Genomic DNA, 11,743 nt, shown 5'->3' with positions numbered 1-11,743 from the left:
TAAGTCCTTCTTAAATCTGCGTCCTGTTTTCCATCACTCTTCCATGTTCAGAAATTTATGTCGATTATCTGGAAATTTGCTGCTTGTTAAATTTCTGATTCCTGACAGTTATAACCCAGCAATGCCCGTGACCTAAAAACTGAACTTTTGGTCTTGTATGGCTTTCTTTGGACAGAAAACATTTTAATTGACAAAAAAAAAAATTGATGACAAACTGCATTGTTGTGTTTTTTAATATAGATTTTTACTACATAGTCTGCACTTCAGGTTTTGCTTCTCCATAAGCATTGGTTTCATATCTTCTTTTTTTATTTCATGGTATTTTTATTTTATAGACTTTCTTAGCAGCATTGTAACACTGCAGTCTCTTCTCGGTTTTAAAATATATGAGCTGATTTCTAAGATTATCTTAGGAGAAGCATTTGATTTAGAGCAAGAAATGTTACTTGCAATAACTGCACTTTCAAACAAATAATACTGTTTTAGTTTTTACTCCTTTTTGTACTCTTTGTTTTTCTTTTACAAACTCTGCTGTAGGTACAGAAATTGTTTGTTTGAACACTCTGAACTGGTTGCCAGTCAGTCACACGCTATATTTACATTTCTGTTTGAACCTTTTTCCTATTTTGTCACTGCAGAGTGAAAGGTATTTCATTAGGGATTTCTGTGACAGACCAAAACAAATTACTGAACAATTTGGAATTTAAAGCAAACTTATACAGTACTGTTATTTTTTTAAAATTATTTTACAAAGAAAATCTGAAAACTGTGGTTTTTGTTTGTAGTCAGCCAGTCTCAGTCACCACTTTGTTGAGTCATCTTTTACTACAGTTACACCTCATGTAAAGTATTTCCTTCAAGTCAAGCTGAAACTCTGTCAGAATGGAGGAAATACATACATAAACGTGAAGTTTTGCCACAGATTCACATTTATTTGGATCTAAACTTTGACTGGGCCATTTTTACACATGAATGAGGATAGTGTAATTCCAACTTTGACCACTGGGTGGCGACAAACATCCCGCATATCACTAGTGTACATTTCTCTGAACCAGACAGATAAAATAATTACACAAATTTAATGGGTGAATGAAACAAAAAATAACTTAAATCTTATTATCTATCCAAAACATTTATCAAAAGGAATTTTTGCTTTTAAAAATAATTTTGATCTTAAAAGATCAGCGAAAAACTAATGAACGTATCACGAAAAGTACATTATTCAAACAGTCCCATATTATTGGGGCCTGCCATGCAAAGCAATGGCAGGAACCTATTACTCTACACCCAACAAGCGTCTCTTTATTATTGGGGCCTGCCATGCAAAGCAATGGCAGGAACCTATTACTCTACACCCAACAAGCGTCTCTTTATTGGGGCCTGCCATGCAAAGCAATGGCAGGAACCTATTACTCTACACCCAACAAGCGTCTCTTTATTGGGGCCTGCCATGCAAAGCAATGGCAGGAACCTATTACTATTGTCGGAGAGAAGTGTCTCTTTAAGTATTATTATTATAATTCTTTATAACCGTTAATGCGGCTCATACCGCTGGGTGCACACCTACAAATGAGGTATCAAAACGTGCAGAAAATTCACGCCATTGGAGCTATTACTTCTGGTGGGATTTGGGCTTAACGTGGCGACATAATTCGCAAAAAACTACGAAAAAAACCCCATTATAACTCAATGGGAAAAATCCTAGAAATACCCTATTTTGGAGGATTTGCTGTGTCGTCACAAATTCACCTAGAAATGCCATTCAAATTTCATTTTGTAGATACGTCTGTGATCTCTTCGAAAGTGAAGACGGCTCGTCGATACCAGTTACGGTTTGTCCACAATTTGCCTCTAAGCGACCCAAAGTTTCTCATTTTTGCTCAAGTTAGAGTGCGTTTCTGGCTGCTTAGAGTGAGAGATGAAGACAACTTTTTCAACCCAAATCATTTTTGAAATCGCCATCACGCCCACAAATATCGCACGATTAGTATCAAAATCGGTCTTGACATTGATACGCCTGTCTGCTCCGGTAAAATGTTTTCGAAATTTATCTAGACCGTACGGTTTTCTGTCACGGTGCTTCAGAGCAAAGTCATGCGACAGGATTTTCTGAGGCTGTCTGAGGCTCTCTCCCATGTATTTGAATAGAATTTCAGATCTGGGCACAACATTTCTTTCTCTCATCGCTGTAAATGTTCTGACTGAGGTACAGATATGAATCTCGGGACTATCGCAGAAGACACATTGAACTGTCATACGCTGCAAACGCTTTTCGAATATGTATTACGGTTCCCGAACAAGAAGGATTTGTTTCCAATGCTTTTTTGTCAGTAAAATGTGTTTGCTCAAACACACAATTGTGTGTTTGAGAGCTCAGCGCTCAGAGCTCACACCTGCTGAGACCATTATTTACCATAGCAACGGAACTCAAGAGGCTATTGGCTGCTGATTTGGACTACAGATACGCATCGCTGTAGTTCTATCTATCCTCAGTTGAAACAGATCAGGACTGAGAACTGGCCTTTAGAACTACCTGCTGCTATGGGCTGTATATAACTGATTGAACTCAGTAACTGTTACACATGGGATTAGTTTGGAACTTTAAAATTAAGCATACTGAAAATTTCAAAATAAAAGCCTTGAATATTTTACATGACGTAATTGCTCTTTTTGGCCGTATATGACTTTTTCATCCAAAGCAATGTTACACATGGGATTAGTTTGGAACTTTAAAATGGAGCATAATAATAATTTCAAAATAAAAGCCTTGAATATTTTACATGACGTAATTGCTCTTATTGGCCGTATATGACTTTTTCATCCAAAGCAATGTTACACATGGGATTAGTTCGGAACTTTAAAATGGAGCATAATAATAATTTCAAAATAAAAGCCTTGAATATTTTTACATAATGTAATTGCTTTTTTTGGCCGTATATGACGTTTTCATCCAAAGCACTGTTACACATGGGATTAGTTTTGAACTTTAAAATGAAGCTTAACAAAAATTTCACAATAAAAGCCTTGAATATTTTTACATCATGTAATTGCTCTTTTTGGCTTTATTTGACTTTTTCATCCAAAGCACTGTTACACATGGTATTAGTTTGGCCCTTTGAAATGAAGCTTAACAAAAATTTCAAAATAAAAGCCTTGAATATTTTTACATCAGGAAATTGCTCTTTTGAGCTTTATATAACTGATTTAACCCAGCAATTGTTACACATGTGATTAGTGTGGCAATTTAAAATTAAGCTTGATGAAAATTTCAAAATAAAAGCCTTGAATATTTTTACATCAGGTAATTGCTGTTTTTGGCTTTATGTGACTTTTTCATCCAAAGCACTGTTACACGTGGTATTAGTTTGGCCCTCTGAAATGAAGCATACTGAACATTTCAAAATAAAAGCCTTGAATATTTTTACATCAACTACTTGCTTTTTCAGCATTATATAACTGATTTAACCCAATGACTATTACACATGGGATTAAAATAGACTGTTTTGCATGAGCAGCAGATAGATCCTCTATTGCACATGTGTCAAACTCAAGGCCCGCGGGCCACATGTGGCCGGCTACGTCATTTTATGTCGCCCTCTCCCCCCTACCACCGTTTTACAGCCCCATTGATTGACTTAAAATAGGTTTTGAGCACGAATTGACTACAACCTACATATCCCATAATGCCTTCCGATTCTTACCAACCAACATTACGGCTTCTCGCCACTAGAGTGCAGCAGAGTCACCTCAAGCTGATGATTAATTTTCCCAGCGAATAAAACTGAAAGATCGACAAGCTAACAAGCTAAAGAGCGAAGTCCCGTGATGTTTCAATCGAGGACTTTTACCGTCTACTGCCCCCTGATTTGATGCCACAGCTTCGACTCCATGCAGCTCGTGTTTTGTCCACGTTTGGAGGCACCTATCTGTGCGAACAGATGTTTTCAATAATGACTTTAAACAAGACCAAGCACAGATCGCGCATTACTGACGAAAACCTACACGCCGTTTTGCGGATTGCCACAGAATAGAACTAAAACCAGACATCGACGAACTGACCAGGGGAAAACGGTGCCTGACATCCGGCCAGAAAACATTGGTAAGCACAAACAAACTACATTTAAATAGAATGAATGTAAAACCAAAACGCAGTATACTGGAATATGCATATAGTTTATTGATTTTGCTTGTGTTTTGTTTATTTACAGAACACAACGCAATTTTTAAACTGAGCAGTAATTTTACATCCATGCAAACTCAAATGTAATATTTAAAACTTGAATACATAAAATCAGTTATTTAACAATATGAGGTGTTGTTTAAAAATAAAAAAGATAGCAATTTCTTTTTATTGCAGAGACATTAGATTCTTAAATTTATGGTATTCTTTAAATGTTGTAATTTTGGTTCATTGTAAACTTTACCTGTAAAAAGTTTGTAGAAATCTTTAACATAAGGTCAATATATATTTTTAAACTGTAATATGTTGTGTGTGTGCGTTATTGAAAATTTATATTTGTGACAATCATTAGGTAAATGCTAATGAACTGCCTTCCTGCAGTTTATGAGCATTGAACTGTTACTAAACAGTTCAATGCAAGGTTCATTAGCGTTAGCATTTTAGCTTCAATAAGCTATTAGCTATTTATTTTACTTTTTAGCAATGTTTAGTATACTGAATGGAGTAAATCAATTACAGAAAATATCCTAGTGATTTCCCACATACTGATGAAAGCAATGACGCTAACATTAGCGTTTCTGCTGATTTTAGCTGATATACTTACTTTATAATACTGAATGGTGCACGTCCGCCTCGCTTAACGTTCTTGCGATTCTCCGCGTGCCACTGATTACGTTGCGGCGTTCTTTAGCGTCGACGCCGATTTGTAGCGTGACGACGCCGGGCCCATGCCCGACGGGCGCGCCTTGGCAGGCCCCGGCTAAATTTCTTCCGAAATTTTCTAGTTGGGGCCTGCCATGCAAAGCAATGGCAGGAACCTATTGTTATTGTCGGAGAAAGTGTTTCTTTATTGGGGCCTGCCATGCAAAGCAATGGCAGGAACCTATTACTCTACACCCAACAAGGTGTCTCTTTATTGGGGCCTGCCATGCAAAGCAATGGCAGGAACCTATTGCTATTGTCGGAGAAAGTGTTTCTTTATTCTTTATTTTTCTTCCGTAACCGTTAATGCGGCTCATACCGCTGGGTGCACACCTACAAATGAGGTATCAAAACGTGCAGAAAATTCACGCCATTCCAGCTATTACTTCTGGTGGGATTTGGGCTTAACGTGGCGACATAATTCGCAAAAAACTACGAAAAAAACCCCATTATAAGTCAATGGGAAAAATCCTAGAAATACCCTATTTTTGAGGATTTTCTGTGTCGTCACAAATTCACCTAGAAATGCCATTCAAATTTCATTTTGTAGATACGTCTGTGATCTCTTCGAAAGTGAAGACGGCTCGTCGATACCAGTTACGGTTTGTCCACAATTTGCCTCTAAGCGACCCAAAGTTTCTCATTTTTTCTAAAATTAGAGTGACAGCCCATCTCGGCTAGAGTGAGAAATGAAGAGGTTTTTTGAGCCCAAAATAATTTTGACATCGCCATCACGGCCACAAATATCGCACGATTTGTATCAAAATCGGTCCTGACATTGATACGCCTGTCTGCTCCGGTAAAATGTTTTCGAAATTTATCTAGACCGTACGGTTTTCTGTCACGGTGCTTCAGAGCAAAGTCATGCGACAGGATTTTCTGAGGCTCTCAGGCTGTTTCACTAACACTTCACACCTTGGTGTGAAACTTATTTAACATAGCAACGGATCTCAAGAGGCTATTGGCTGCTGATTTGGACTACAAATACGCATCATTGTAGTTCTATCTATCCTCAGTTGAAACAGATCAGGACTGAGAACTGGCCTTTAGAACTACCCGCTGCTATGGGCTGTATATAACTGATTTAACTCAGTAACTGTTACACATGGGATTATTTTGGAACTTTAAAATTAAGCATACTGAAAATTTCAAAATAAAAGCCTTGAATATTTTACATGACGTAATTGCTCTTTTTGGCCGTATATGACTTTTTCATCCAAAGCACTGTTACACAATGGAATAGTTTGGCCCTCTGAAATGAAGCATACTGAAAATTTCAAAATAAAAGCCTTGAATATTTTTACATCATGTAATTGCTCTTTTTGGCTTTGTATGACTTTTTCATCCAAAGCACTGTTACACATGGGATTCGTTCGGAACTTTAAAATGGAGCATAATAATAATTTCAAAATAAAAGCCTTGAATATTTTTACATCATGTAATTGCTCTTTTTGGCTTTATATGACTTTTTCATCCAAAGCACTGTTACACATGGGATTAGTTCGGAACTTTAAAATGGAGCATAATAATAATTTCAAAATAAAAGCCTTGAATATTTTTACATCATGTAATTGCTGTTTTTGGCTTTGTATGACTTTTTCATCCAAAGCACTGTTACACATGGGATTAGTTCGGAACTTTAAAATGGAGCATAATAATAATTTCAAAATAAAAGCCTTGAATATTTTTACATCATGTAATTGCTGTTTTTGGCTTTGTATGACTTTTTCATCCAAAGCACTGTTACACATGGGATTAGTTCGGAACTTTAAAATGGAGCATAACAATAATTTCAAAATAAAAGCCTTGAATATTTTTACATCATGTAATTGCTGTTTTTGGCTTTGTATGACTTTTTCATCCAAAGCACTGTTACACATGGGATTAGTTCGGAACTTTAAAATGGAGCATAACAATAATTTCAAAATAAAAGCCTTGAATATTTTTACATCAGGTAATTGCTGTTTTTGGCCGTATATGACTTTTTCATCCAAAGCACTGTTACACATGGGATTAGTTCGGAACTTTCAAATGGAGCATAATAATAATTTCAAAATAAAAGCCTTGAATATTTTTACATCAGGTAATTGCGCTTTTTGGCTTTATGTGACTTTTTTATCCAAAGCACTGTTACACAATGGAATAGTTTGGCCCTCTGAAATGAAGCATACTGCAAATTTCAAAATAAAAGCCTTGAATATTTTTAAATCAGATAATTGCTCTGTTGAGCATTATATAACTGATTTAACCCAATGACTATTACGCATGGGATTAGTTTGGCCCTTTGAAATGAAGTTTAACAAAACTTCCAAAATAAAAGCCTTGACAAAAATTTTAAATCATACTGAATGGTGCACGTCCGCCTTACTTTATGTTCTTGCGATTCTCCGCGTGCCACTGATTACGTTGCGGCGTTCTTTAGCGTCGATGCCAATTTGTAGCGTGACGACGCCGGGCCCATACCCCACGGGCGCGCCTTGGCAGGCCCCGGCTAAATTTCTTCAGAAATTTTGTTTTTCTAGTTCTTTATTTTTCTTCCGTAACCGTTAATGCGGCTCATACCGCTGGGTGCACACCTACAAATGAGGTATCAAAACGTGCAGAAAATTCACGCCATTGGAGCTATTATTTTTGGTGGGATTTGGGCTTAACGTGGCGACATAATTCGCAAAAAACTGCGAAAAAAAACCCATTATAAGTCAATGGGAAAAATCCTGGAAATACCCTATTTTTGAGGATTTTCTGTGTCGTCACAAATTCACCTAGAAATGCCATTCAAATTTCATTTTGTAGATACGTCTGTGATCTCTTCGAAAGTGAAGACGGCTCGTCGATACCAGTTACGGTTTGTCCACAATTTGCCTCTAAGCGACCCAAAGTTTCTCATTTTTCCTAAAGTTAGAGGGCTTCTCTCGCTGATTAGAGTGAGAGATCAAGACAACTTTTTCAAACCAAATCATTTTTGAAATCGCCATCACGGCCACAAATATCGCACGATTAGTATCAAAATCGGTCCTGACATTGATACGCCTGTCTGCTCCGGTAAAATGTTTTCGAAATTTATCTAGACCGTACGGTTTTCTGTCACGGTGCTTCAGAGCAAAGTCATGCGACAGGATTTTCTGAGGCTCTCAGGCTGTCTCACTGACACTTCACACCTTGGTGTGAAACTTATTTAACATAGCAACGGATCTCAAGAGGCTATTGGCTGCTGATTTGGACTACAAATACGCATCATTGTAGTTCTATCTATCCTCAGTTGAAACAGATCAGGACTGAACTGGCCTTTATAACTAATTGCTGCTATGGGCTGTATATAACTGATTTAACTCAGTAACTGTTACACATGGGATTAGTTTTGAACTTTAAAATGAAGCTTAACAAAAATTTCACAATAAAAGCCTTGAATATTTTTACATCAGAAAATTGCTCTTTTGAGCTGTATATAACTGATTTAACCCAGCAATTGTTACACATGGGATTAGTGTGGCAATTTAAAATTAAGCTTGATGAAAATTTCAAAATAAAAGCCTTGAATATTTTTACATCAGGTAATTGCTGTTTTTGGCTTTATTTGACTTTTTCATCCAAAGCACTGTTACACATGGTATTAGTTTGGCCCTTTGAAATGAAGCTTAACAAAAATTTCAAAATAAAAGCCTTGAATATTTTTACATCATGTAATTGCTCTTTTTGGCTTTATGTGACTTTTTCATCCAAAGCACTGTTACACATGGTATTAGTTTGGCCCTTTGAAATGAAGCATACTGAAAATTTCAAAATAAAAGCCTTGAATATTTTTACATCAACTACTTGCATTTTCAGCATTATATAACTGATTTAACCCAATGACTATTACACATGGGATTAAAATAGACTGTTTTGCATGAGCAGCAGATAGATCCTCTATTGCACATGTGTCAAACTCAAGGCCCGCGGGCCACATGTGGCCCGCTACGTCATTTTATGTGGCCCTCTCCCCCCTACCACCGTTTTACAGCCCCATTGATTGACTTAAAATAGGTTTTGAGCACGAATTGACTACAAACTACATATCCCATAATGCCTTCCGATTCTTACCAACCAACATTACGGCTTCTCGCCACTAGAGTGCAGCAGAGTCACCTCAAGCTGATCATTAATTTTCCCAGCGAATAAAACTGAAACATCGACAAGCTAAGAAGCTAAAGAGCGAAGTTCCGTGATGTTTCAATCGAGGACTTTTACTTTTACCGTCTACTGCCCCCTGATTTGATGCCACAGCTTCGACTCCATGCAGCTCGTGTTTTGTCCACGTTTGGAAGCACCTATCTGTGCGAAGAGATGTTTTCAATAATGACTTTAAACAAGACCAAGCACAGATCGCGCATTACTGACGAAAACCTACACGCCGTTTTGCGGATTGCCACAGAATAGAACTAAAACCAGACATCGACAAACTGACCAGGGGAAAACGGTGCCTGACATCCGGCCAGAAAACATTGGTAAGCACAAACAAACTACATTTAAATAGAATGAATGTAAAACCAAAACTCAGTATACTGGAATATGCATATAGTTTATTGATTTTGCTTGTGTTTTGTTTATTTACAGAACACAACACAATGAGGATGTGTGTGAGTTATTGACAGGGTGAAGAGGGATCAGCGTTGTGTTCAAGGACAGGCAACGTCACCTCATTGTTTTGTTCTTATGTGAAATGCATGTTCGTTGCGTAATAAATAACGAAAAAGTTTTGTGAATGAAGTTGAGAGTTAATATCAAAACTTGTTTTTTATTATTTGTCTGCTTATCTTCAAAGCAGACAAAGAATAATTTTCCCAGCGAATAAAACTGAAACATCGACAAGCTAACGAGCTAAAGAGCGAAGTTTAGCTGAGCAGTTTAAAAATACTGAGCATATTTTTAAACTGCTCAGTTTAAAAATACTGTAATTTTTAAACTGAGCAGTAATTTTACATCCATGCAAACTCAAATGTAATATTTAAAACTTGAATACATAAAATCAGTTATTTAACAATATGAGGTGTTGTTTAAAAATAAAAAAGATAGCAATTTCTTTTTATTGCAGAGACATTAGATTCTTAAATTTATGGTATTCTTTAAATGTTGTAATTTTGGTTCATTGTAAACTTTACCTGTAAAACGTTTGTAGAAATCTTTAACATAAGGTCAATATATATTTTTAAACTGTAATATGTTGTGTGTGTGTGCGTTATTGAAAATTTATATTTGTGACAATCATTAGGTAAATGCTAATGAACTGCCTTCCTGCAGTTTATGAGCATTGAACTGTTACTAAACAGTTCAATGCAAGGTTCATTAGCGTTAGCATTTTAGCTTCAATAAGCTATTAGCTATTTATTTTACTTTTTAGCAATGTTTAGTATACTGAATGGAGTAAATCAATTACAGAAAATATCCTAGTGATTTCCCACATACTGATGAAAGCAATGACGCTAACATTAGCGTTTCTGCTGATTTTAGCTGATATACTTACTTTATAATACTGAACGGTGCACGTCCGCCTCGCTTAACGTTCTTGCGATTCTCCGCGTGCCACTGATTACGTCGCGGCGTTCTTTAGCGTCGACGCCGATTTGTGGCGTGACGACGCCGGGCCCATGCCCGACGGGCGCGCCTTGGCAGGCCCCGGCTAAATTTCTTCCGAAATTTTCTAGTTGGGGCCTGCCATGCAAAGCAATGGCAGGAACCTATTACTCTACACCCAACAAAGTGTCTCTTTAAGTATTATTATTGGGGCCTGCCATGCAAAGCAATGGCAGGAACCTATTACTCTACACCCAACAAAGTGTCTCTTTAATATTATTATAATTCTTTATTTTTCTTCCGTAACCGTTAATGCGGCTCATACCGCTGGGTGCACACCTACAAATGAGGTATCAAAACGTGCAGAAAATTCACGCCATTGGAGCTATTACTTCTGGTGGGATTTGGGCTTAACGTGGCGACATAATTCGCAAAAAACTACGAAAAAAACCCCATTATAACTCAATGGGAAAAATCCTAGAAATACCCTATTTTTGAGGATTTGCTGTGTCGTCACAAATTCACCTAGAAATGCCATTCAAATTTCATTTTGTAGATACGTCTGTGATCTCTTCGAAAGTGAAGACGGCTCGTCGATACCAGTTACGGTTTGTCCACAATTTGCCTCTAAGCGACCCAAAGTTTCTCATTTTTCCTAAAGTTAGAGGGCTTCTCTCGCTGATTAGAGTGAGAGATCAAGACAACTTTTTCAACCCAAATCATTTTTGAAATCGCCATCACGGCCACAAATATCGCACGATTAGTATCAAAATCGGTCCTGACATTGATACGCCTGTCTGCTCCGGTAAAATGTTTTCGAAATTTATCTAGACCGTACGGTTTTCTGTCACGGTGCTTCAGAGCAAAGTCATGCGACAGGATTTTCTGAGGCTCTCAGGCTGTCTCACTGACACTTCACACCTTGGTGTGAAACTTATTTAACATAGCAACGGATCTCAAGAGGCTATTGGCTGCTGATTTGGACTACAAATACGCATCATTGTAGTTCTATCTATCCTCAGTTGAAACAGATCAGGACTTAACTGGCCTTTATAACTACTTGCTGCTATGGGCTGTATATAACTGATTTAACTCAGTAACTGTTACACATGGGATTAGTTTGGCCCTTTGAAATGAAGCTTAACAAAAATTTCAAAATAAAAGCCTTGAATATTTTTACATCAGAAAATTGCTCTTTTGAGCTGTATATAACTGATTTAACCCAGCAATTGTTACACATGGGATTAGTGTGGCAATTTAAAATTAAGCTTGATGAAAATTTCAAAATAAAAGCCTTGAATATTTTTACAT

This window comes from Xiphophorus hellerii, chromosome 14 (genome assembly GCF_003331165.1).
Source record: "Xiphophorus hellerii strain 12219 chromosome 14, Xiphophorus_hellerii-4.1, whole genome shotgun sequence".
Lineage (NCBI taxonomy): Eukaryota > Metazoa > Chordata > Actinopteri > Cyprinodontiformes > Poeciliidae > Xiphophorus > Xiphophorus hellerii.
The sequence above is the reverse complement of the archived record's forward strand: the minus strand, read 5'-3'. Positions refer to the sequence as shown.